A 27,805-nucleotide genomic window follows, 5' to 3' on the forward strand; every position below is an offset into this window, starting at 1 on the left:
CTCTTCTTTTCTGGTTAGGAGACTAAACCCAGACCTGGTTCTCACAGAGACAGGCTAAGCACCCATGTGCAAACTGCTTCATCAGTCTAGGCTAGGAAATCCCTGGGAGCTAGCTAGAGTTCAAAGATTTAAAACATAACTCTAAGTTGGATGGGGAAACTCCCACCTCATTTCAGCATAATGGAGTTGTTTTCTTAAGGAAAGGGGCAAGACAGGAGACGGGAGCAGAGAAGGATTAAAAATGCTTAGCTGCCATGAAGAGAGGGTGGTGAACACGAAGACTTGGCATAGAAATGGCCACAGGTAGTAGCAGGCCCAGGCTGGTGGGAGACTGAAACCAGAGGCTTCAGCAGAGCAATGCCAGGTAAAGCAGTTCTGCGTAAACGCGGGCTCTCGGGAAGCCCCAGCAGACAGGCCGGTGAACGGCCATTTCCTAACATTCTCTGCCATGTCTGTGTCCGGCATTCCAGGGACAGCCTCGTTGACTACACATGTCCCCTGTCCCAGGCATGGTGCTTTACGTGCACGGGCTCATTTCGACTTCACAGGGTGGACAAAGCTGGTTTGGGAAACCAGGCTGAGAGAGTTGCCTAAGGACCCAGGCCTTGTAAGTGACAGGGCCGGGACAACAACCCTCGAGTTGAACCACCCATTCGGTCACCCTCTTCTAGGACAGACTGGGCCTGGCTTTAAAGATGCACGTCAGGCCAGCGTGGACACTGGGAAGGTTCAGCACTGCCTCCTCTTGCCTCTTGGAGGTCATTGAATTAGGCCCAAATTCGCGGTTAATCTGGTCCCAACCCACTGTGGGGGAGCCAAAACTTGTGTAGAACCAGAAGAGGCCCCCACGAGGGCGATCAGTTTGGGATCAGGGAGCCTGTTTCCTTCACTGCCACCCCTGCCTTCTGCCTTGCCGTTCCTGCCCAGGTGTGGCTCCACAGGGCCAGGTCCTAGCTCGGGGAAGCAGGGACATGGCACGGAGAAAGGTATTTGTGTTCACGGAGCGTCCTCTGTGTGTGGGATTGCACTGGGGGAGAAAGGGGGAGGGAAGGCATTCCTCATGCAGTAAACAATCCAGACCAATTTGCACCCCAGCCACTGAGCTGTAATCTTTTCATTATGCTTTGCATATTTATAACCGGGAGTTCTATTGCTCTGGTACAAGCACGATTGCCAAAGGATTTGCTTTAAACATCAGTTTTTGTGGAAGAAAAATTGGTCAGCCACATTGAATACCCCTTTAAAAAGCCCCCCCCCCCCCCCCGCCCCAACCCCTGTCTCTCTCTAGCTGGAAGACAGTGTGCAAGCTTGGTCCTAAAATAAAGGGGACTTGCTTTCTTTCTTTTTTTTTTAACGTTTATTTATTTTTGAGACAGAGAGAGACAGAGCATGAACGGGGGGGGGGGGGTCAGAGAGAGGGAGACACAGAATCCGAAACAGGCTCCAGGCTCTGAGCCGTCAGCACAGAGCCCGACGTGGGGCTCGAACTCATGAACCCTGAGATCGTGACCTGAGCCAAAGTCGGCCGCTTAACCGACTGAGCCACCCAGGCGCCCCTAGCTTTCTTTAAACTACAGTGGTTCCTCCCTTCATCTGCAGGGATACACGTTCCAAGACCCCCCAGCGGATGCCTAAAATTGCAGATAGTACTGAACCCTGTATGTTTTTTCCTACACATGCGTACTTACGATAAAGTTTATAAACTAGGCACACTACACGGTTAACAATAACTCATAATAAAAATAGAACAATCATAGCAATACGCTGTAACAAAAGTCGGGTGAAGGTGGTCTTTCTCTTAAAATATCTTATGGTACCGTCCTCTCCCTTCTTGTGATGCTGTGAGATGAAGAAATGCCTACGTGAGGAGGCGAAGTGAGGCGACGGAGGTGTGATGAGGGAGCGTTAGGTTCCTACTGAGCAGACTGTGGGTCAGGAGGAGGATCATCCGCTCCCACACCGCAGCTGAGTGCGTGTAACTGGAAACTGCAGGAAGCCACGCTGTGGCTAAGGGAGGCCGACTCTTCCCTCCCAGGTGTTCTTCAGTTGGGATAGAGCAGTCTCAACTCGTTCTAGATGCTGTGCCTCGTGGGTGCCAGCCTGCTCGAGCTACTCCCAAAGATGCTAATTTTAGCTGCCGAATTTTATTTTCATGTCCCGAGGGCCTCCTGTGCTTTGCCTGATTCTCTTCAGTGAATACAAGTAACTAAGCAGTGTGGATCCCATGACCCTGTTCCAGTGTGCATTCTTTTGCTACAAATGCAGACCTTTTGCCCATGTCCAGGCCCATTTGTGTTAGGGACAAAAATGGAACAGAAAGGGGGTGCCTCCTATTTATGTTTCCTCAATTTGGGGGGCCTACATAAGGTGGTGAGTTAGGAGGGAAGAGGGTCAGTTCTGCAGAGGCCAGATGCACATACCATGACGGAGGCATGCCCCACTTCTGTTCCACCGCGAGAGGAGCAATTGAAAGAAAAAAACAACCACCATTGTGGGTAGAGTCTTTACTCATCGCCGTGGTGCAGATCCTAGGGTCTCACCAGCACAAGCAATGCCACTGAAATAATAGGAACAGTGTTGCCACATTGTCTTCAATGGAAGAGGCATCTGGAATTTTGAACTGGATTGGAAAATCCTGGGCTCTGCAGGGTCTTACTCAAGGTCCAAAGAATGCTGCTCTGACATGGGAGGCCCCTTGGGGATCCCTACATTATCCTCAGAAAGACCCCAAGGGAGGCTCCTGCTGGGCCCGCACTGGCCCTCTGGAGGGCTAAGGCTGTGCTAAGCCCAGCCATGAATATTGAGATCCTTTCTGTGGTTCTTTTAGGGCCTGTTTCGGGGAGAAGCGGAGTCAAAGAGTGCATTTCTGTCGCTATTCTTGCTCCTTTACCCAGCTAACCCTGAGTCGCCAGCATTTCTCAAACCATAGTTTAGCTGTGAATACCCGAGATTTTCTTCCTGTGCTGACCACAGTCGCCCTGGTGGTCATGCCACTTTCTGGCATAGCCAGGCAGAGGGCCAGCCGCCTCAGAGCCTCTGAGAGGAGGGGAGAGGAAGGATGCTTTCTTTTCATGGCCCAAAGGGACTGTGGGTCCCAACCGCCTGGACGCTCAGGGTAGAATCAAGCTGAACAAATTACAGGGAGTAATTTAGGGGTGGGGTGGGGCGGGAGGGGGCATGTGCCTTCATCCAGACCAATGTTTTCAAAGGCCTCTATTTCGTGAAGGTGTTGTAACCAAACTTTGATTTTCTCTTTGTGAATGAACCTATTTGTGAAAAATTCTGAAAAAGAAGAAGGAGGGGAGGAGGGAGGAGGAGGAGGGGGGGAAGGGAGAGAAAGAGGAGGACAGGGAGGAAGAAAGAAAGAAAGAGAAAGAAAGGCAGACAAAATGAGTCTTTTCAATGCTAGCTATTGAAGGTAAACTGCAATTTCAGAACTTTAATCTTCCCTAAGTATTCTTTTGCAATTTCAAGCAACATTTTGGGTCCCCCACATCTTTTCTTCAAAATGCCAAGATGGCGGTCATGAAGCCCTTTGGTCCTCTCAAAGACTTTCAGTGGAGGGAAAGAAATTCAAGTTCACCCACTGGGTAATAGTTATTGAGCATTCGTTCAGCCTGGTGCTGGGAACCCATGAGGACCTTCTGCTTTTATTTGGAAGCTAAGACTTCCATATTTAAAACATTAGCCATAACTTGAAGTCCACATATTAGTAAGGTTAGTGGATATAAGATAAGAAAAGAGAGAATTTAAAGTTAACAAAAGACAACTGTAAGGTGAGGCTTCAGAGAGGAGAGAAGTCAGGCAGAGGATTGAGAGAAACATAGTGTGAGGTTGAAGATTTTGAGTGAATAACATGGACTTTACTTATCAGTACCTCCTTGCCTTTGAATCTCCCCGCTGCCCCACCGACACACACACACACACACACACGCACACTTTTCCAACATTCTTCCTCCATTCCCTCTTTTACCGAAATATTACTCATCCTTCATACCCTAGCTTAATTTCTGTCTTCTTTACATAGACCTTTTCAGCATCACCAGCCACCATTGATTCCCTTTCTGGAAACTGATCTTCCACTTATTGGCTAATATACCTGCTAAGTTATTCAGTTTCTATTTATTGCAAGTATGTGTTTTGTCAGTCTTGATAACTGGAAAGGTCCTTAAGGACCAGGGTCCCATCTTCCATGGGATCAGACAAGGAAGATACGGTGGAACCATTTTGCAAACAATGGTTTGATGGATGAAAGGTTCAGGACCTTGTTTCTCTGGGAACATTATTGTGCAAGTGTCCCCGTCTGGATAAACTTTCTATTTCTTGGCCATTTCATCGGCACCACACACAGCCTGCCTCATACTTCTTAATAGCTCTTCAGTGTTCTCTTTTCAGCCCAGGGGTGGGAGCACACTGGTTCCCTGCAAACGTTCGAGAAGAAGAGCGGCATTGTTCTTAAAAGACAGAAAAGAGCAGTTGCCTGCTTTTTGTACTTTCTACATAAATATTTGTTTAAGCTGTGATAAAAAGCCAAACTTAGGAAAAGAGGATAGGTTGGTTGGTGATCTTTTCAGCCAATACACTAGTGTCGGTTGCCATCTCAAGAATAGCCAGCCTTAAGTTAATCAGTGTGTGGGTAATCCAAGACCTTTGCTCTGGCTCAGACCCTCCTGGCCTCCTTTTAGAATTTTGAGTTTCTAAGATTTCTTCCCCAGGGGGCATGAAGGATAAGGAAGAAGGACAAGGAAAAGAAGACAATTAACAAAGGCAATGTTGTTAGTGATCACACGAGCCCTGCTTGGAGACTTGGTGGAGAGAGGGCTGAAGGCTGATGCTCACAGCCAAAGTTTGGGATTTAGGATCAGCCCAAGACTTAGGAGATCTATGCCAGCCGTGTCCCTATTGCCTTGGAAATACACAAAATGGTAGACTCAGGGCAAGGTGAGCCATGTGCGGTGTTTGGAAAGTGCCACAGTAGTTCTGTCCTCTGTTTGAATTTTACTCCAAGATGTAATCATTAATGCTGTCATTGAATGAGTATTGAATTAAGTGCCAGACACTTCATGTGCAAGATGATCTCATCTATAAAACAACTCTTAACAGTGAAAATAATCACCTCCTTTATACAGATCAGGAAACTGAGGCTCAAAGGAGTTGAGTAAACTGCATCTGCTCAACAAATATTGATTGTGAGTCTTCCGTGTGCCAGGGCAGAGAAACTCAGAGAGGCAGAACCAAGACCCAGGAGTGAGTGTATCTGAATTCCACGCCTGTGTTTCTCCGTGGAGCTATGTTGCTTCCCTTAGGGAGGAATGTCTCCAAAGGGCCTTCTCTTTCACTCTCATTTTGAAAATATTCCCTTTGCGTTCTGGAAGCTCTTTGAGTACCTAGTGAAGACTAGTAACTATGTTCACCCAATGGTAGTGATGACATTGAAATGTGTCTGCTTTATTTGTTGTTTTTAAAAAGAGAGGTGGACAGAGACCATTTTGGGACTTAATTTTTTTTGCTTCTTAATTTAGGAGCAGCTTAGGGGAAGAATGTGACAGCCAGGAGCTCCTGAAAGCAACATTTTGGCTGTGGAAGGCTCTGTAATCTGATGAGCTAAGTGGAAAGAATCAGGGATGGTTTTATTAAAGGAACTTAGTCTTGACGCTTAAATCACATTTCACTCTTAGTCCGCTAGGCTCGAGCTCAGAGATTCTATCTAGCTCTCCAAGCCACATACCTACAGTTAACTTGGCCTCCCCTTACCCAGTCTTACTGAGGGAGTCTACCTCTTTGATATGTCTATTTCCTGCATGCACACTGCCATTCACATCCAGATTATAATATTCTCCTCCCTACATTTCTTCAGCTAACTGATCTCCAAAGCTCTGGTTTTCTCTCCCTCAAATCCATTTCCCACACAGCTGCCAGGGTAAATTTTCTGATATGTAAGTATGTAATATGTAAATTAGATCCTGTTTCTTCCCATTGCTCTCAGGATGAAGTCCACACATCTCTACAGGGCAAATAAGCACCACCCCCCCCCACCATAATCTAGCCCAGCAGTGTTCATTGTGATGTGAGCCACGTATAAAATTTAAAATGTTCTAGTATCCATATTTAAAGAGTAGGAAGAAATAAGAGAAAACAATTTTAATATATTTAATTTCATTTAATATATGCAAAATATTATCATTTTGATACGCAGTCAATATATTTAGAATATCAATGAGATATTTTGCAGTCTCTTTTTCATATGTTTTATCTGAAAAATCTGGACACCAAATTTTTATTAGAAATACTTATCTGTATTCAGATTTCATAAAAATTTATCCTTTATTTTTAAAAATAAATTTTTTTAACGTTTCTTTATTTTTGAGAGAAAGTGAGAGAAAAAGCATGAGCAGGGCGGTGCAGAGAGAGAGGGAGACACAGAATCCAAAGCAGGCTACAAGCTCTGAGCTGTCAGCACAGAGCCCGACACGGGGCTCAAACTCACGAACTGCAAGATCATGACCTGAGCCGAAGGTGAAAGTTTAACCGACCGAGCCCTCCAGGCACTCCTCATAAAATTCATCCTTCAAAGAGTAAATTCACCTATCCATTTGTTCCAAACATACTTAAAATTATTCCAATAACTAAATCAAATGTTAGTTTCAATTACAATTAAACAAATTTAAAATTTAAATGTAAAACCCCATCATTCTGTCACATTGAGCTCACTTGAAACACTTAATAGCTGCATGTGCCTAGTGGCTACCATTTTGAACAGCACGGATCTAACCCCTGGCTAAATATCTCAGTAAGACCTTGAGGACATTATGCTAAGTGGATGAGTCAGACAGAGAAAGACCAATGCTGTATGATCTCACTTACATGTGGAATCTAAAGTCAAACTTGTTAAAACAGAGAGCAAGATGGCAGCCGCCAGGGCCTGGGGATTGGGGGAATAGGAGAAATGTTGTTTAAGGGCACAAAGCTGTGAGTAGTAGACAAGTAAGTCCTGGAGATCTAAGTCACATGGTAGTGATCATAGACACCATTCTGTAGTATAATCATCAAACTTGCTAAGAGATTACATCGTAATCATCCCATCACAAAAAATAAATAATTATGCAACACGATGGGATCGCTACAATGGCAGCCATAGTATAATACAAAAAATGTATCATATCAACACGTTGTACACCTTAAATTTACACAATGTGATGTGTCAAATATATTTCAATTAATAAAGAAAGAATAATAGTAGCCAACACTGGTATATGCCAGGCACTGGTCCAAGAGTTTTCATTTTTAACTTATTTTAATTGGGTTGTCAGGAGACAATAATCCTGTGAAGGAGATACTATTATGTCTCCATCTTACAGAAAACAAAATTGAAGCACAGAGAAGTTGAGTAATTTGCCCAAGCTCACACAGCTGGAAAGTAACAGAACTGAAGTTTGAATTCAGGGAGTCATGCCCTAGAACTTGTGCTCTTAACCACAACAATCTTGACTGCTCACATTCCGGGAGCTCCAAGAAGCTTCCTCTCACTTCAAGGCTGTCACATCTGTTTTTGCCTCATGCTTTAGTGATTCTGCAGTCGAGACTAGGGGACGCACACTGGCTCCCTCGGACTGGGAGGGTACCATTTCCCACTCTGCAGCATTATTTTTCTGGTCTTATCTATGTGGATTGTGGCAGTCCGTGTACTGCTAAGACAAAGGTCAGCATTCATAACATATTCCCAAACGGAAAAATATTTAATCAGATGTGCTTATCAAGGTTCTTTCCCCCTCTTCAGAAATGTCTGAACTGCTTTTAAGCTGATACTGTCCCCCTGCCCTGACCACAGCATTAGATGAACCCTCTGGATCACATAACTTGGTGTGAACTCTCTGCCTCTGGCCACAGGAGACGATGGTTCCTAGAGCACTGACATGAGCATTTCCTGTCCTTCCCTGCTAATGAAGAAAAGCCTTTCCAGGAAACACGTGCTTTGGGAAGCCTGACATTAAGAGTGCACTAAGTCAGCCTGAGAATGGGGAGCAGTTAAGTATGATTAAAAGTAGAAGATTAAAAATATTACAACAGGAAATAGAAAAGAATGAGAATTATGAACAAGGCAGTTCTTACTGGATTTTGACCTCAAGAAGTCACCTAGTTATATGAAAAGGTAAAGGGATGCTGTTACCATAAATCACTACTAAAATTCACATTAACAAAATGACATTTAAGAAATTAGACAAGAAAGGGGAAAGTGAGTTGGATTCTGGTTTAGTCAAATAAATCAGTACTCTTTTCACAGGGCATTATCACCTTTTATACAGAGGTACCATAGACATATTAATGACCATTGGTGAATTGCACCAAAAAGTTTGGTCTGATTGTGAGATATGAATCAGCTCCCTAATTTAACTTCAAAGACATGAACCAAGGAAGAATATCTTCTAAGATACTTGTAGCTAGAGTCTGGCCTGCATTTAGTGCCAGATGCTAAATGAAAGACGTGAACATCTGTGGGTCTCGAAACCATGGTTGGATAGCCTATAACAGAAATCCAATGACAGCATGTGAGTTAGAGGAGGTTTAGAAAAATAATATGTGGGTGGTGTTGTGAGAAGCAGTTTCTTAAGGTGGAGGAGAAAAAAATGGATTCTTTCCTTCTCCCCTAACCTGTCTCCAGACACACTAGGTTTTCTCCTTTTTCCCTATCCTCTATAAAGAAAGAATAAACACTAGCATGTTACTTCAGCAAGGTTGATGATGTCCACTCAGAATGTGTTACCTGGAGACCTGACTTTTGCTTCCAGCCAAGATGGAGTAACAAGGACCAGAATTACCCTCCCTCTTGAAACAACTAGGAACCTAAAAAGCATATGAAACAGTGGTGTTCAAGACACTGAATATCAAGCAAAAAAGGATAGTGATCTATCTGGAGGCCAGAAGAAGAACTACCCAAAAGGATATGAGGTGACAATGTTCAGCTCCCATTATAGGGCCAGAAATAATGCCTAGTTTTACATTATAGACTGAACACTGTCATGATTCATGGAGAATTGGGTAGGGCACATAGACGGTTCTTGCCTCAGCACTGGGGAAGAATTAGCCCTAATTATTCAACACGGAACTTTTTTTTTTTTTTCCATTTCCACTTAACAAATCTTAAAGCATAAAAGGGTCAAATTCTTTCCAAGTAACTTACATCTGTTCCAAAACAGCAGATGTGGCTGCTGTGAATATAAAAATATCCATCAGCCAACAAGGTAAAACTCACAGTATATAACATCCAATAAAAAAGTACCAAAAAGTGGGAAAATGTGAGGAGAAAAAAGAACTGACCCAGAATTAACACATACATTAGAATCAGCAGCAAAGAACATTAAAACAGTTATAACCTATTCCATATGCTTAAAACGTTAAGTAGAGATTTGGAAGATATAATAAAGACCCAAATGGAACTTCTGAAGATGAAAAGTACATCTGAGATGAAAAATGTACTGGGTTGGATTAACAGCTGATGAGACATTTTAGGAAATTAATAAACTTGAAGACCTCACAAGAAAAAGGATCTCAAATGAAGTATAGAGAGCTAACGGAATTTAAACAACCACAACCACAACAGCAAAAACCAGAGCGTCGCTGAGCTGTGACAACTTTAAGCAGCCTAATAAATGTGTAACTGTGGTTCCCCAAAGAGGGGTGGGAGTAACAGGCAGCCTCTAATATGGCCCCCATGGTCCTTGTCTGCTGGAATTCATGATCTTCTTTAATCCCTGCCTCCTGAGTGTAGGATTAATTTATTGACTCATTTCTACTGAAGGAAATATGGCAGAAGTGACGAAATAGAACTTCCAAAATTATATTACAAAAAGATTCTGGTTTCTATCGTGGGTGCATTCTCTCTCACTGTCTTTTGTATCTCTTCTCTCTGGAGAAGAGTTGCCATGTCATGACGCAATCCTGTAGAGAGGTCTATCTGGCAAGGAACCAAGGCTGCCAAGGAGCACGTGAATGAGCTTGGAACTGGGTCTTCTGAGATCTGCCAGTGGCTACTGGCCAATACCTACACTGCAACCTCATGAGAGCTTCAGAGCTAGAGGCCCCCAGCGAAGCTGTGCTTAGATTTCTGACCCAAAGAAAGTGTGAGATAATAAGTACATAGTGTCTGCGGCTGCTAAACTTTGGAGAAATTTGTTACACAGCAATAAATAACTAATTCAGAAAAAATAGTTGTAAAATTAATGGCCAGAACATTTTCAACTTTGATGAAAACCATAAACCCACAAGACACTCCATGAACTCCAAGCACAAGAACAATGATGGAAATCACAGTTAGACACGTTATAATCAAGTCACTATAAACCATTAATGATGAGAATATCTTTTTTATTGATTACTATTATTTTCAATTTGAATCCAAGTTAGTTAACATACAGTGTAATAATGATTTCAGGAATAGATTTAGTGATTCATCACTTACATATGACACCCAGTGCTCATCCCAAAAAGTGTCCTTCATGCCCCTTGTCCATTTAGCCCATCCCCCCACCCAACACCTCAGTTTGTTCTCTGTATTGAAGAGTCTCTTATGGTTTGTCTCCCTCTCTGTTTTTATCTTATTTTTGCTTCCCTTCCTCTATGTTCATCTGTTTTGCTTCTTAAATTCCACATGTGAGTGAAATCATCTGATATTTGTCTTTCTCTGACTGACTTGTTTCACTTAATAAAACACTCTAGTTCCCTCTGCATTGTTGCCAATGGCAAGATATCATTCTTTTTGATCACAGAGTAATATTCCATTATATATTTGGAATATATATTCCTCTTTTCTTCTTCTTTTTTTTTTAATATATGAAATTTATTGTCAAATTGGTTTCCATACAACACCCAGTGCTCATCCCAAAAGGTGCCCTCCTCAATACCCATCACCCACCCTCTCCTCCCTCCCACCCCCCATCAACCCTCAGTATACCACCTCTTCTTTATCCATTCACCAATCGATGGACATTTGGGCTCCTTCCATACTTTGGCTAGACAATGAGAAAATCTTAAAAGCAGTCGCTAAAAAAAAAGATACACTAACAAAGCTAAGGATGAGAACAAATTTCTTCTTGGAAAAAATGTAAGCTAAAAAAACAGTGGAATGATACCTTAAAGTGTGGAAGAATAAAAGCTGTCAATAGCAAAATTATCTTTCCAAAACCAAGGTGAAATAAAGACTTTTTCAAGCATAAAAAAATTGCAAGACGACATCCTCAGCAGAGTCGACCTTCCCTACAAGTAGTGTTAACACAAGCCCTTCAGGCAGAAGAAAATGCTACCAGGTGGAAATATGCATCTACACAAAGCAATAAAGAGAACTGGAAATGGTAACTTAAAAGAGAACTTTTTAAGATTTTAAAAAATATTTCAATCATTTAAAAACAAAAAGACTAACAATGTAGTGTGGGGTTTATAACACACGTGAAGGTATATAATGTATGACAACAGTGGCACGAAGGATGGTAGGGGAGAAAAGGATGAGTTAATATTAATATAAAAGAATTAGTTAATACAAGAAGAGGATTAATTAATATATGGACTAATATAAAGATTCTTATACTATTCACAAAGTGGCATCATATCTTTAAGGTAGATTGTGATAAGTTGAAGATGCATACTATAAACCCTGAAGCTACCACTAAAGTAACAGAACAAAGAGTTTTAGTTAATCAGCCAACAAAGGAGATAAAATGTAATTATAAAAAATAATCCAGAAGAAGGCAGAATGGGAGTGAGGGGAGCAAAGAACAGGTAGGACAGAATATAAGAGAAATCATATGGTTAATGATTTAAGCCCAGTTATCTCAGTAATCATATACAATATAAATGGTCTATGTGCTCCAGTTAAAAGGTAGAGATTGTGGGGCGCCTGGGTGGCTCAGTCAGTTAAGCGTCTGACTTTGGCTCAGGTCATTTTCTCAGAGGGTGGGTCTGAGCCCCACATTGGGTTCCCTGATAATGGTGCAGAGCCTACTCAGGGTTCTCTCTCTCTTTCTCTCTCTGCCCTTACCCCACTCACTCTTTCTGTTTCTCTCAAAATAAATAAATAAACTTAAAAAAATAAAGGGCAGAGATTGTATAAAAAAGTAAGATTCAGCTTTATGTTGCCTACAAGAAACCCACTTTATTGTTTTAAATATTTTTTTAAAGTTTATTTATTTTGAGAGAGAGAGAGAGAGAGAGCAAGAGTGAGTGTGAGCTGGGAGGGACAGACAGAGAAGGAGAGAGAGAGAGAATCCCAAGCAGGTTCCACACTGCCAGCACAGAACCCGATGCAGGCCTCGATCTCCCACACTTGACCTGAACCAAAATCAAGAGTCAGGTGCACTTGACCTGAGCCGAAATCAAGAGTCAGGTGCTTAACCAAATGAGTCACCCGGGTGCCCCAAAAAACCCACTTTAAATAGAAAGATACAAACTGGTTAAAAGTAAAAGAATGGGAAAAGATATACCATGCTCACATGAATCAAAAGAAAGCTGGGGTAACTTATTAATATCAGACAAAGTAGATTCAGAGCAAAGACTATCTCCTAGGACAAGAAGAGTCATTTCATAAACATCAAGAGGTCGACTCACCAACTTTTATGCATCTAATAAGAGAGCCTCAAAATATATGAAGCAAAAACTGATTGAGGCCCAATAAGACATGCTAGCCAGATATTTCTGTTTCTGAGAGTATCCCTCTCTCAATGATCAATAGAACAAGTAGACTGGAGACTTCAAGAAGATAGGAATAACACTATCAACCAACTTGACCTAACTGGCATTTGAAGAACACTCCCCCTACAATGGAGGATACATTTTTTTTCAAGTGTATATTTCTTTCAAGATTAATTTTTTTTTCAAAGATACATTTTTTTCAGGTCATTTACCCAAGATAGATTATATTTGGGGTCATAAAGCAAGTATCAGCAAGTCATATATTCTATGACCATAATGAAATAAAATTAGATTAAATTCATTTAAATTTTAGTTCGGTAGTAACAGAACACCTTTGGAAAATCCTCCCAAGTATTTGGAAATTATATAACACACTTGTATAAGTAATACATGGGATAAGAAAAATCAAAAGTATTAGAAAGTATTTTTTGAAATGAGTAAAAATGTAAAAACAGCATATCAAAATGTGTGGTATATATCCAAAGCAGTACTTAGGGAAATTTTTATAGCACAAAAATACCTGTATTAGAAATGAAGAAGGGTGTCAAATCAAGTGATCTCTGCTTCTACCTTGAGTAACTAAAAAACAAGAGAACAAATTAAAATTAAATCCGAAACCAAATTGACTCTGAAAACAAAGTTGGAGAATTATCATCTGGTTTCAAGACTCTTCTAAAGCTACAGTAATTAAGACAATTTGGAAGTTTCTTTCTTTCTTTCTTTCTTTTTTTGAAACGTGTGTTTTTCAACTTCTTGAGATAGAATTGACATACAGCATTGTGTAAGTTTAAGGCACTGATTTGATACACGTAGCAAATTGATTTGATATGCTTATATATTGCAACATGATTACTACCATAGTGTTAGCTAACACATAATTACCATTTCCTTTTTGTGGTGAGAACATTTAAGATCTACTCTTCACAACTTCCAAGTACATAATGTAGTATCATTAACTATAATCACCATGCTATCCATTCGATTCCCAGAATGTATTCATGTTACAACTGGAAGGTGTCACCTTTGACTAATATCTCCCCCATTTTCCTCACCCCTCAGCCCTGGTAACTATCATTCTACTTCTCTGTATCTGTGAGTCTGGCTTTTTTAGATTCCACCCATAAATGATACCGTACAGTATTTAGCCTTCTCTGTCTATCACTTTGCATAATGCCTTCTAGGTCCATCCGTGTTGTCATACATGTTTCCTTCTTTCTCATGGTTGAATAATATTCCATTCCATATTCTACGGCTTCTTTATCCATTCATGCATCAATGGACACTTAGGTTGTTTCCATATCTTGGCTAGTGTGACTAATGCTGCGGTAAACAAGGAGTGCAGATATCTCTTTGAGACTTATTTTAATTTCCTTTCGATATACACCTAGAAGAGGAATTGCCAGATCATACTGTAGTTCTATTTTTAAATTTAAAAAAAAATTTTTTTACATTTATGTGTTTTTGAGAAATAGAGTGAGACAAAGCGTGAGTGAGGGAGGGGCAGAGGGAGAAGGAGACACAGAATCAGAAGCAGGCTCCAGGCTCTGAGCCGTCAGCACAGAGCCCAACACGGGGCTCGAACCCACAAACCGTGAGATCATGACCTGAGCCGAAGTCGGACGCTCAGCCAACTGAGCCACCCAGGTGCCCCTTATTTAAAATTTGTTTAATGTTTATTCATTTTTGAGAGTGAGAGAGAGAAGAGCATGAGTGGGTGAGAGGCAGAGAGAGAGAGGAAGACACAGAATCTGAAGCAGGCTCCAGGCTCTGTGCTGTTAGCACAGAGTCCAATGCAGGGCTTGAACTCACAAACCGTGAGACTATGACCTGAGCTGAAGTCGTAGGCCTAACCGACTGAGCCTCCCAGGTGTCCTGCTTTAGTTCTATTTCTAACTTTTGAAGGAGCCTCCGTGCTGTTTTCTGTAGTGGCTGTACCAGTTTACATTTGTTTACATACAAAAGTATTTGCCCAAGAGAAATGAAAGCATATGCCCATACAAAAACTTGCGTACAAATGTTCGTAGCAGCTCTATCGATAATAGGCAAAAGCTATAAACAATTCAAATGTCTACTAACAGTTGAATGGATAAAAAACTATGGTACATCCATACGATGGAATACTACTCAGCAATAAAAACAGTTGGATTGTTTACACTGGCAAAGGATGAATGAACTTCAAGATAGTTTTGCTGAGTGACAGAACCCAGACCAAAAAAAAAAAAAAAATGAGTCCACTTAATGGAGTCCACTTAAATGGAGTATGTGACTCCATTTATTTATTTATTTATTTATTTATTTTTCAACATTTATTTATTTTTGGGACAGAGAGAGACAGAGCATGAACGGGGGAGGGGCAGAGAGAGAGGGAGACACAGAATCAGAAACAGGCTCCAGGCTCTGAGCCATCAGCCCAGAGCCCGACGCGGGGCTCGAACTCACGGACCGCGAGATCGTGACCTGGCTGAAGTCGGACGCTTAACCGACTGCGCCACCCAGGCGCCCCGACCATTTATTTAAACTTATAGAAAATGCAAACTAATCTATAGTGATAGAAAGTAGGCCAATGGGGTGGGAGTTGGGGGAAGAGTTACAAAGGGGACAAGAAAACTTTTGGGTGTGATGGTTATATGTCCACTATCTCGATTGCAGTGGTGGTTCCTGGATGTATACATACGCCACAACTTATCCAACTGCACACCTTAAACTCATGCAGTCCATTGTATGTCGCCTCCGTAAAGCTTATACCTCAATGAAGCTGTTAACAAATTTCATAAAATTATACTTCAATGAAGCTGTTAATAAAAGAAAAGGAGATCAAACCCAGATGTAGAAAAACCGGTTTCCGTCTATAAAGAGGCGAAATAGTGTGGTGACTAACTGACATTATTCTATCTGAAGAGCAATATAGGTTTACTGCACAGTTGTAATTGCTTCTTTTGTCATCTTGAAACTGTGGAGAAAGCCAGAAGGACAAGGCCATACCATGTTCATCACACGTGTTGCATGTGGGGGGTCTTTGAGGCGTGGGTCTCAGTACTGCTGGTGTTTGAAGGATCTCTCTAGGCAGTAGAATCTCTCCGGTTCACTTCCTTTCTTGACTCTTTGGGTGTGGAAGTTATTAGGGGGAACATTAGTCATTAAATTCAAGGTTTAGGCCAATCCCTGGGCCATGACCCCGTGCTAGGTTCCACATCTGCTTCTTTTGTTTCGTCAGCATTCCCTGTAAGGTGCAATTTAAAGAAAATAGACAAGAATTTTAAGGAGATTCAAAATCCCATTGGGTTCACCAGTCTTGGAATGAGGTCGCCTAGGGCACCATTGCTGGAGCCAGTTAGGGGGAGAGATGCATGATGGGGGCTCTGCAGCTGCTAAGGTTTCCCTGGAGTCACGAGAAGAGAAATGCCACCAGCACCGGGGTCAGCTGGTTCACACCAGTCAGGTGGGAGAAGGCACCCACCTCAGCAGGGAAGTATTCCTCTGTGCTGGGCCTCTGCTGATAGTTCCTATAGGTAATTTAGCAGGCATCACTTTCCCTGAATTCTCTGTGCCAGGCTCTGGACTAAGCAGTTTACGTCTCATATTCTTCCTGCCAACCTTGCCAGTTAGTAGCTCAGGGCTGCATTTGGCTGCATTCGGCTTAGCGTCACGGGCTGCTGCTTCCTCTCCTTATCTGTTCTCCTATCACAAGGAATCCAGGGATGGACAGTGGGGATATGTGCGACTGTTCAAGGGGCAATGCTTCTTTTTCTGTTTTTTAAGATTTTTTTTTTAAATAATCTCTACACCTAATGTGGGAGTCGAACTTACAACAACCCCCAGATCAAGAGTCCCACGCTCTACCAACTGGGCCAGCCAGGTACCCCAAGGAGCAATGCTTCTTAATCCTACTTGTTCCCTCACTCTTGGTATGTGGTTCATTCTGCAGTGGCTGCTTCCTCTCGGGGATCTCTAGCACATTCTTGGCGGGAAGAGGGGAGTGCAAAGAGCCAAAGCACGTGCTCTTGGGATCTCTGTCCATCGGGACAGCCCCACCCAACCACATCTGCTTATCATTCATTTACCAGAACCAGGTCACGTGGCCACCCCAACGCTACCAACGTCTGGGAAATGAGTGTTTCTAACTGGAAATATCATGAAACTGAAGAGAGTCATGGTTGTGTGAAAAGGAACATACACACTGAATAGGAAACTGGCAAGCAGCTTACGGGGATAGTATTAATAACCCTATCTTGGGGCGCCTGGGTGGCTCAGTCGGTTAAGCGTCCGACTTCGGCTCAGGTCATGATCTCGCAGTAAGTGAGTTCGAGTCCCGCATCGGGCTCTGTGCTGACAGCTCAGAGCCTGGAGCCGGCTTCAGATTCTGCATCTCCTTCTCTCTCTGCCCCTTCCCCACTTGTGCTCTGTCTCTCAAAAATAAATGTAAAACACAAAATTAAAAAAAATAACAACTCTATCTTACAGATGAGGAAACTGGTGCTGACGAGTTAGCAAAACTAGAAACTAATAGATTAGATGAGATTGGAGCCAGCTGCCTGGCTCCAGCCCCTGGGCACTTTATCGCTACAGCAGAAGCCACCTGCTCTGGGAGTTGTGCCTCTGCATAACATCATTGCTGGTGACATATTCCACAGGCACAGATATGAGAAGGCTATTCTGGCCTTCTTTTTTGCAAGATCAATAAAGGCTTTCTTCCAATGATTTCCTTCCTGTAGGCAAGTCAGCAAACTGATCTTCATGCTATATATATACTCTAAGAAATTGATTCAACATTTACTGGAATAAGTGCGAGTTTTGTTTACATGTGGTACTATTTGCTTAAGAAATGCAGGGTTTTCCCCACCTCCGAAATTAGGAACAAAATCTCAGTTGTGTCTTTACTCACGGGCTGTGAGAAAAGCCTAAATTCCTTGTGTAAGACCAGGCCTTTGTGTTCCCCAAACGTGTCATGCCTGCTGTTTCTGTCCTGATGGCAGATAGTTTGTTTACACCGAGTGATCGAATTTGTAAGCTTGCCTGCTACTTTTACATTGGGTGATGGGCGAAAGAGAAGATGCCAATTTCCATCTCCTCCCTTCTCAGAAAAGGTACCAGAACCACGATCCCATAGACTCTTGTGTCAGTGGAAGCCCTGAGTTTCATGTGTGTAGATCAAAGTAAGTAGCAAACCCGTTTCACCAGTTTCAAGGGCCACGGAGTTGGCATAAGCAGGTTATAGGCTCAACTCCATTTCCTTGTGTTGATTCAGCTCCATATCTCCTTGGTGATAATCATGCCAGATCCACGTGTACTTTAGAAGTCACACATCTGTTATCTCTGGGACTCAGGAGTATGCAGGTCTCGCTGCGACTGTCCCTACTTACACATCACAAAGGCTAAGAACCCCTATAGGTTGGAAACTCACGTATAAGCTCGTGTGTGTATTTTTGTACTCAAGTAAAGTAATTTGCTTTTTAAGAAACTGATTCTTAACCTTGCATTATCAAAATGTGTAAATAGACAAGCATGAATGATGATAAGACAGTGTTCACGGGACTCGACTGTTGGCAAAACACCAGAAAATTCCTATGTCTTACTAGATTTTTTTTTCCCCCTCAGTTTGTAATGTGGGAATCCACAGTGCTCAAATTAGTCAGATAAGTAGCAAATCTCCCTTCATTTGGTGTCTACTAAGAAAAACATTAAATTAGTGTTTGACTGAGTCTGGTCTTCAATTTCAGGACTTCCTTTCCCCTATTGAAGATGCCATGTGGATGAACTGTACCCTTTAAGCTGAGGAGATATTTCTTGTCTCTGGTTTGGTTTGTTTGGATATTTTTGGCAGTGAACAGTTGCGTTTGTTTGCATGTTTATAAAGAGTCCTTTATTTCACCCTGTGTGAACTTGACATTTGACTTTTAATATAAATAAATTGCAAATAAAGCAGTAGTCACTTAACCCTGTGCCAACCAGAGTAGCTAAATACAAAAACCGAAAGCCTAGAAGCTTCCAAATGTGTCTGCTTTTGTTGGAATGACAACCTCCCTGCAGCCGCACAAAGCTAAATAGTTCAAGGAAATGGTAAGGGACAAAAGTGTATTACGTTTCCTATCCACTCTCTCATCTGTGGTTCACACACAGCAACAGTAATCAAGGCATTTTGACATTTTTTTTGGCTTTGTTAAATGAGCTTAATGATGGAGACCCAAAATGCCCCTGCCTCTGACCAATACTTGGGCAATAACCTCTGGTCTCTTTTCTTCCTTCCCTGAGCACACACAAGCATACTACCTGTGTGTCTTTGTGCAAACAAACTAACCCTTTGGAGATTTTTTTCGCACCTGTGAAATGTTGGTAATGCCATTTCTCTCACAGAGTTGTTATGAAAAAAAAATGAATTGTGAATATATCTTGCCCTGATTCTGGAATATAGTACATGCCTAATAGACGTGAGAACGCTGGCCCTAGGTTTTCTTCTATCCCCAGGGCTGACTTCATGGGTGTGTGACCAGAGGAGCCAGACAGAGCCCCATGCTTGCAAGAGCCCCCACTCATGCTTTGCTCTCACCATCTTGAAATTGTTAATACTTCTTGAATGAAGGACCCATCCACACTTCCAATTTGCACGGGCCCCACATATTACATAGCCAATGTGCCTCGCCATTTTTACTCTTTCGCCCCTTCTCTGAACTTCTTGGGTTTGAAGAGCAAGACATTCTCTTGGTTACCCAGGTAGTTCCCTGCCATTGGTTGCCCACAGGTGTTCTGGTGGCCAGAGCAATGCCCATGGCTGAACTCCAGTGTCTCAGTCTTGACCTAGGCCTTACCCTTCTCCCGCATGGTGTCGCCACCATGCTTCTGGTTAAGGGGTATGTGAATAGATCAGGAAACAACTGTGAATGACAAAGCTTTCCTTAAAAGCATATGTTGGCCCACAACTTGTAGTTGGCCCAGCACAGAAGCTATACAAAGAGGCCCCATCAGCAGCATCAGGTCACTGGGGGTTTTCGATTTCATGGTCTGCTCCTTGATGTTCCCCACCAGGGGCAGACTCAGATTTTGTGAGGCCTGAGCTTATGTAATTTGTCAATTCTCTGTTTTAGAAAGAGAAGTACAAAATTAGAAACACATAATTACACTCGGGGTCTCGTAAGGGGCCCTTGCTAGTGAAGGAGCCTGAAACCTGTGCTTTCTTAATTTCCCAGGAAGCCTGCCACTTCCTCCTCTGAATTCTACTCCTCTGCTTGTGAAAACAGAAAACAATCACTCCAGTACCCCGGCCCACTCTTTCATACCCCGTTGCTTTTTACACACGGGTGGTAAGAAACTGAGTAAGGGACCTTGAGGTCAACATTGTTTACGTCCTGTGAATGTTGGACTTACTCAGGCCAGGGGCCCCTCTCTGTTTAATTCTCTGGGTGCTTTAAACTGTTCCTATCCTTTGACACCATGAAGTTGCCAGAGGCTTGTTTATTTCTGTCCCCCCTCTGAGGTCTTCCCTGAGCTTCAGGCTTGTGTGTGTGGTTGCCGCGGGTCTTGGCCTTCCCGTGGGTCTTCTCTTTCCCTCACTCTCCCCCATCTGTCACAGGCCTGTTGCTTCTTTCTCTAAAACAAACCTCAAGTCCAGCCCCCCCCCCCCACTTTTTTGCACCTCCACCGCCACCAGCCTACTTCAGGTCACGTCCACTTCCTATATGGTCTCCCCATAAACACAAACATTCCACTCCAATACAGTTTCTGTTTAGCACCTAGAATAATGTGCTGACACCTAAATCAGATAAACAGAAAAACAACCTGTAACCTGGATCATCGCCATCCCCGACATGATATCCCCTAATGGCTTCTCACTGGGTTTTAAATAAAATTCCTTATTGTGGTTCCCACAGTCCAGCATGATCTGTCTCCAGCCTTAGCTCCACCACTCTCCTTGCAAGGCCTCTGATTCATTCCTGGCTCCAGGCTCATTGCTGTGTCCCCTGACTTGGGGGGCCCTCATCTCTGCTCTTTGCAGGGTGGGCGCTTCTGTTCTTCTTCTCTCTACCAAGACATCCGAGAAAGCTTTTCAGCTACTTGAGCTACCTCCAAACGTGGAACAGACATGATTATATTTGTCACAACAAATTTAATTATTTCCATGTATTTTTCCTGGCTTGACGATGAACTCTGTAGGCAGGTTGTAAATAACATTTACTCTCTGTATGTATTGCCAACATTTAACACAGTGCTCAAGATGCACATATCCTACTAAGTACTCAATTAATGCATATTTAATTAAATTAGCTTCCAAATTATTGATGACCACCAGCTCTCCACTTAGCAAAGGAACACAAGAGAGAAGATCATCTCGGCTGGAGGAGCAGATCCTAGGGAGAGAATTTGTAGAAGTACCCAGGAATAGGATAAACACAAGTTAATTCCACAGCAGTCAGTTTGAGAGATACGCGAGACAGTAGATAACACCATGTCACTAACTGAAGTATTAATGTAGTATTACGGTAGTTTGTACAAAGGAAGAAAAGTCACAACTCTTCCCTGAGCATATCAGCACGATTTTCTGTGATGGCCATTACATTAAAATCTAACTCATCCAAGAGGTGTCCAATAAACATTCATGTATTTCAATGAAATACCAATCGTCACTTTTTAAATTTTTATTTATTTTTATTTTATTTTATTTTATTATTTTTATCTTTTATTTTTATTTATTTTCAATTTTTATTTACCAATCGTCACTTTTGAATGTCCTGATCTGATGGAACTGTTTATCTCTCCAACTAAATTATAATCTTACTGAAAGTAAAACCTTGGACGTGTAATTACTATTTCTTTGAATCTTCCCTAACAGTGCCCCATATTTTTGGCAGAGAGAATGCTGCAGTGTCGACTGATATTTACCATATTTCCACCCTATATGCCAATGCACAAAACCAGACGCTTCATTGCTATTTAGGGGTGTCAAAGCGTTCATCTGCCTTCCTGTTAATTCCCAACCCTGGAAGGGATCTTACATATCGCCTGGCGACACCTTCTCTTTACTGACAAGGAAAAGGACTAGAGAAGGTGTCTTGCTACGCGGTACCAGAGCAAGAACTAGGCTCCAGGCTTCCCAGCTTGGGATCCCATGTTTATTCTACTGTAGGAATGCTGAGGGTGTGGCTGCAGAAGGATAAGGAAAGAAATAGAAATTAGATATGATTTACTTACGTTACAGATTATTTAATGTGATTCTTGAGCATCGGAAAGTATTTTTATTTTATCAGGTTCATCAGTGAAAGCACAGTAACAATTCCCAGGTTAATGCTAAATTAATTTGCCTCGTAAAGACTCTATTGTACTCAAACAGGGAGGAAATGTACAGAATTAGACTGGTCATATTTCATAGAGACAATGTTTGTTTGTGATTTATGATACTGTCCTGTTATTTTTCATAAGACATAATTCATCCCAAAGCTTTAATTTATGATTATGTTATCTATCTACAAAAGGAAAAAGGCATTTTTTCCCCCAGACAAATAAATAGCTAGCGGAAAGTGCTTAATTATGAAGGTAGCTTTTAACCTTTGATTTACTCTTTTTTTCATGATTTTGATAAATATTAAAAATCAGTGCAAGCCTCTGATTGAGATATAAGAAGACTGAACAAGGACCGTCAACAATTTGAATTTTCCCAGATGACCCAGACTGACCACACAGTTGAAAGAAGACTTCTCTCCTACCGGAAAGCTGCATGTCTTATAGTGCTAAAGGGTCCCCCAAAAGTAATTCCCTACAGCTCTTTGGGGAGATCTGTTCTCCCCCACTGAGCAGGCTACCAGTCCAGGGAGTTATTACCTCTTGCTGCACATTGGTATTATCTGCGGGGGTGGGGGTTGGGGGGGGAGGTTGGGAGGCTTAAAAATATCACTTAGTTCTCATCCCAGACCAATTCACTTTGAATTCTGAGTGTCTGTACTCTAAGTAGTCTAAATGTTTAAAATATTTGAAATGATGTAAACCTGATGTACAGCCAGGGTTGAAAACCACTGGTCTGGATGGGTTCTTCTGCCCAGCTGAACTGCTGTGTCCCAGCCCCTGCCCGGGTGGGAGAGGGAACCACATGGGGAATGGAAGGCTGGTTCTACAAGATCCCATTGTGTTTTCCAATCCTGAGCTGAGGAGTAGGGAAGAGAATGGCAGTTCCAGGTGTGTGCCTGGAGGACAGATTTTGTTTTGTTTCCTTTCGTTTTAGTCTTTCTGCCAAAGGTGAAGAAAAAAAGAGAAACAAAGGGCCTCCACTATCTCCTAGAGAAGTTTTTCAACCTCGGCTGTATTAACATTTGGGGCTGGATTCTTCTTTGTTGTGAAGGGCTGTCCTGTGCATTGCAGGATGTTAAGCAGCACCCCTGGCTTCTACCCAGTAGATGTCAATAGCACTCCCCTCCCTGAGTTGTGACGACTAAAAAGTATCTCCAAATGACCTCAGGAACCATGAATTGCCCCTGGTTGATGTAGCCTCGACATAGCAGCCAAAGCTCTGATGGAGAATTTGGTGGTGACTGGGAGGGCATGGCTTTTGTAACTATTGGCAGAGGAAGACAAGGAGGGCTTGTTGGTGAAGACATTGGTGGAGATGGGGATTTTGACCAAGGCAGCAAGCAAAACCCTAAAGGTGGGCATAGTGCCCGTGACTGTAGGCCAGCTGTGGGTGGTGGAAAGAAAAGACTTCCAAAGCCTGGTCACACTATGCTTTGGACAAGGGGAGCAGTTGCGGACTCTTCAAAAAGAAGTAAGGTGTTGGTTGACCTTTGGGGCCGGTGGAAGGAAACATGAAAGGGGTGTCGAAGTGTTGGCAGGGAACTTGAATGCCACTTTTGAAGGATTAAAATATCACATTTGGGTTGGACTCTTGAAATAGCCAGTGAAAAGCAGCTATCCTTGATAAGGCAAGACTCCCAGATGCTAAGTCAATGGAATGATTTACTTAACACTATAATTAATATTTCATTCGTCATAGGTATTAAAGTAGGACCTGAAAAGTTAGACCACATTTCCATCCACTCTCATAAATGCGGTCATATTTACCTACTTGCTCTCTCTCTCCTCTGATACAAGAGGAAGCGGAGGTTGGAGAGGACAGAAAGGAGTAACTTCCAAAGCCTGTGATTAGTCCTGGATTTAGGGATCATATGACTTTCATTTTATAGAGAGTCGTAAAGTTTAAAGCAGCTAGTGATGTTAGAGGTTATGGCCCATCAAGTATCAATCTCAATAAAAACTATGGACTATGAGAATGTTGTATGAACCGATTCTAACTTTGAAAATGCATTTGGCTAAATGCTAGGATGTTAAGTAGTACCCAAGCTTCAAAGTAAAAAAAAAAAAAAAAAAAAAAAAATATATATATATATATATATATATATCAGCCATTTCCCCTTCAGACTTAGAATTGCCATTTTGCCACCACTTACTCAACAGTTTAGGAAATGTACTGTTAATTCAGCATCTTCAAGTGTTTCAGTGGAAATAAACCACTTGCCACTTGGAAAAATCGTTGAAATGTGTTTGGAGAACAGTACACCGAGGTTTAGCTGGTCACGGTCCAGGTCCCATATCACATTGCAAACAGGCTGCTTTTAGACCAGCTCAGCTTGTGCTTACTCTTTTTTTTTTTTTTTTTTAAGGTCATAGAAGCTGAAGGTTGAAAAGCAAACAGAAACACACACACACACACACACACACACACACACACACACATTTTCTTCAGCTTAGAGATAAGCAGGAAACCCAGAGAACATGTTCTTAACAATAAGACCTCAGTAATAATACTGAATAGAAAGTCAACTAAGTGGGTCTGACAGAAGTCCAGGCAGACGTCCAGGAGATTCTTGTGGTGAGCTGCTGAGTCACTCCCAGAGCCTCTCTTCCTCATCTGTACATTGGGGATATAAGCAAGGAAGCTTGTATCACTACGAAAGCATGATCTTGTTGGTATATTTTGAAAAAAAAGTGTTTATGAATGCACAGATCGTTTCTGAGAGACACATCCTCTCCAGAAACAGAGGTAGAGTTAATGCACAATCCCATGTTCTGAACGATGGGTTGAAAAGTGTTGTTGGTATCATCATGATCGCCTCTAAATTAATTCCAACTCCGTGACAGTTATTATGTATGCAGCTGCCTATAACCCCATGCACCTGACTTCACCCATCTTCAGACACTCCTGGCTCTGCCTCCAGCTTGCGGTGGGATTTAGGGGAAGTTACTTACCCTCTCTGAGCATTGCTTTCCTTGTCTGTCAAATGGAGAGGGAGAAGTAGGTCAATCTCCGGGGCTTCCAGCTCTCTCCCATTCAATAGTCAAGATGAGCCAGTTGCAGTGAGTGTGTGGACGCCCTGCTCCACTCACTCTCCTATAAAGGTCTCTATCCTGCTGGAAGTAAGAACTTACAGGAGTTTTCCATACAGTTAGGAGGAAGGAGAGGCTCTGAGCTAGTGTGTGTGTGTTTGGCTGATAGAGAAGAGGGGTAAGGGGACTTGGGAAAGCCGTGTTGAATGCTGAAACTCCGGTGCTCCGGAGAAAGGCTTGATAGGTGAGAGCCATGGGACACCGTCCCGGCACAGGCTCCTGCTCCGATCTGCAGAGGTGGGGGGGGGGGGGGGGGGAGGGCACACAAAAACGTCGGAGGGCCTCTTCTTACATGCGATGCGAGGCCTAGGGAGATGTGGCCTCTGAAACGCCGGCTGGGACCCCGAGCTCTAAGTGCTGTCAGTGGGTTTGCAGCAAAATCATCCCAACAAGTGCAGAAAGATCCTACAAATAAGAGTATTTGGATTTCAAATGTTAAGTAACCAAGGGAAGACACCTGTGTAGGAGGTGTGACCTCATTTCTCCATATTCTAAAGAAGATGTTTACAAAAGCATAGGTTGTTCCCCGAGAGCTTAGGCGATGGGACCGGTGGGCAGAGAGAAGGTGCAGGTGGAAGGAGGCTTGCTTTTTATTGTAGAGTGTTAAAAGAAAAGAAAGTATCACATGCAACTTTAACCTTGTCTAATAAAAGTTCTAATTAGTGCTAAACGTAGAGGTGAGATCTGATATGAATTGTGTGATTTAAGAGGTTTGTGAACCACTTGCCAACCAGCAGGTCACGGGAAGTAATGGGTTGCCTCGAACCCAGACATCCCCTGGGGAGACAATGTCACTTGATGAGAAGGTTTGGGCTTCAGACTAAGACAGACATGAACTTGAAGCCTGGCTCCCTCACCAAATGCGGAGCTATACAGCCCAGAGGGTGGTAACCTCTGAGCCTGTTTTCTCTATAAAACGTGAAAAGAACACCCACTTTGTAGATTATGGGGTGGAATCAGACAACAGAAGTACAAGTTTTTATTCCTATTTTTAAACAGTAGGTGCTGGCGCTATAGATAATTTATGCCATCTGACCATTATTCATTGTCTCATCCTGGGTCTGCCCAACACAGAATCGAATACAGATGGACTGATTTTACAGACACTTCAATAGTACTTGCTACATGCCAGGCATCCTTCTAAATGCCACATAAATTGTAACTCATTTAGTCCTCATAGGAATCCCAAGACGTAGGTACTGCGATTATCATCCCCATTTTACAGGTGAGCGAGCTGAGGCACGGGGAGAGGTCAAGTAATTTGGCCAGAGGCACAAAGGCAGCCAGTGGTGATGCCAGGATCCAGGCCATACGCTAAGCAGAGTGCTCTCCCTAACCCCGATGTGGTGCTGCCCCACGCAAAACTGGAACTATAGCCCGACGTCTTTAACACACTTGGCCTTCTCTGGAGGAATGTGTTAGATATCCAAGTTAGAGGTGCCACTCGCCCCCTTCTTCCCATCCTCAGGTCTGGGAGTTAAATAGTAACTAGTAGACTCACTCTTTTCCCGGTAGAAGTAGAAGAAAAATGCTCTGCTCCCCTTGGCCTCAGCAGTTACAGAAAATGCCTCCCAGGCCTCCCTGTACCCAAGCTCGAGCTCTCCATTATACCTTTGTGTCCCTGCTGCCTGCATGCAAACACGCAATGCTGAACTATGCCGTGTGTACAGCATTCAATAAATATTTGTTGGGTGCCCACTAGGTGCGCGGGGCTTTCAGAGTCTACGGAACAACAGTCCAAGTGACCAGCACCTGCCCTCAGGAGACCTAAGGACTGTGACTGGAGAGCACTAGGAAATACACAGGAAAATATAACCAGCAACGGGATAACAGATGGGAGGTGTTAAGTGAATTGAGTTTAGGGATGTGATTCAGCCTGGGTCAGGCCAGTTCAAAGTGGAGTCTGACCACAGGAATGAATATGGGCAGAGGACATCCTGGAAGACTGGACTTTCTTTGCATAATAAAACATGTCTGACATCCCCATCCAGTCCTGAAGTTCAGTCTCTGGAAGTAGGAGGATACCAGCAAGTTTCCCTCCTGGAGGTTAAATTGGTGGCCATCCTACTGTGAGTGATGGAGATCTCTTCTTCCAGAAAGGCTCCCAGAGCCCCTTGAGCCTGAGTCAGCCCCTTCTCTGTCCTCCCAGGTCACCCTGGGCATGTCCCCAGCTTTGCCCCTTGACACATGCCATAAGGATCTGCTTCAACCAGTTTGGACTGGTTTCTGCTGAAGACTTCCTTGAGCCTGTGTATTGTCAATATGCAGCCTTCCTCAAACACATTTGGCCATAGATTCTCACTGGAGGAATACCCATAAACTAGAACTCTGAACAGCACCATTTAGAAGTGCTGTGCCAGCTGCGGAGGAGACAGAAATCCCAGGACAAGGCCCCACCCTCGAGGACTCAGATTTTAGTGGGGAAGATAAAAGCCTGCATGAGGAGGCTCCTAAGTGCCAGATTACAGGGGGGTACAGGGATGTGGTAGCCAATGGGGGAAAAGGCTCAGAGAAGGCTTCAAAGAGAAGCTGATGCAGAACTGAGTTTTCAAGGGTGACTTGGCATCCACCAAGATAAAGGGAAAGGGCATTCTAGGTACCGGGCGCTTGAGCATGAAGACATGGAATTAGGAGACAGCACGATGATCCAGGAAGTGGCCACTATTCGTAGGTGAAGCATGAGGTGCTACCAGGAAAATGGTTGTTAATAAACCTAGAAAAAAGAGGGCAAATCAGGAAGGAGGTTGCACACCGGGCATTGGGTTTG

This window comes from Lynx canadensis, chromosome A1, assembly GCF_007474595.2.
Source record: "Lynx canadensis isolate LIC74 chromosome A1, mLynCan4.pri.v2, whole genome shotgun sequence".
Taxonomy (NCBI): Eukaryota; Metazoa; Chordata; class Mammalia; order Carnivora; family Felidae; genus Lynx; species Lynx canadensis.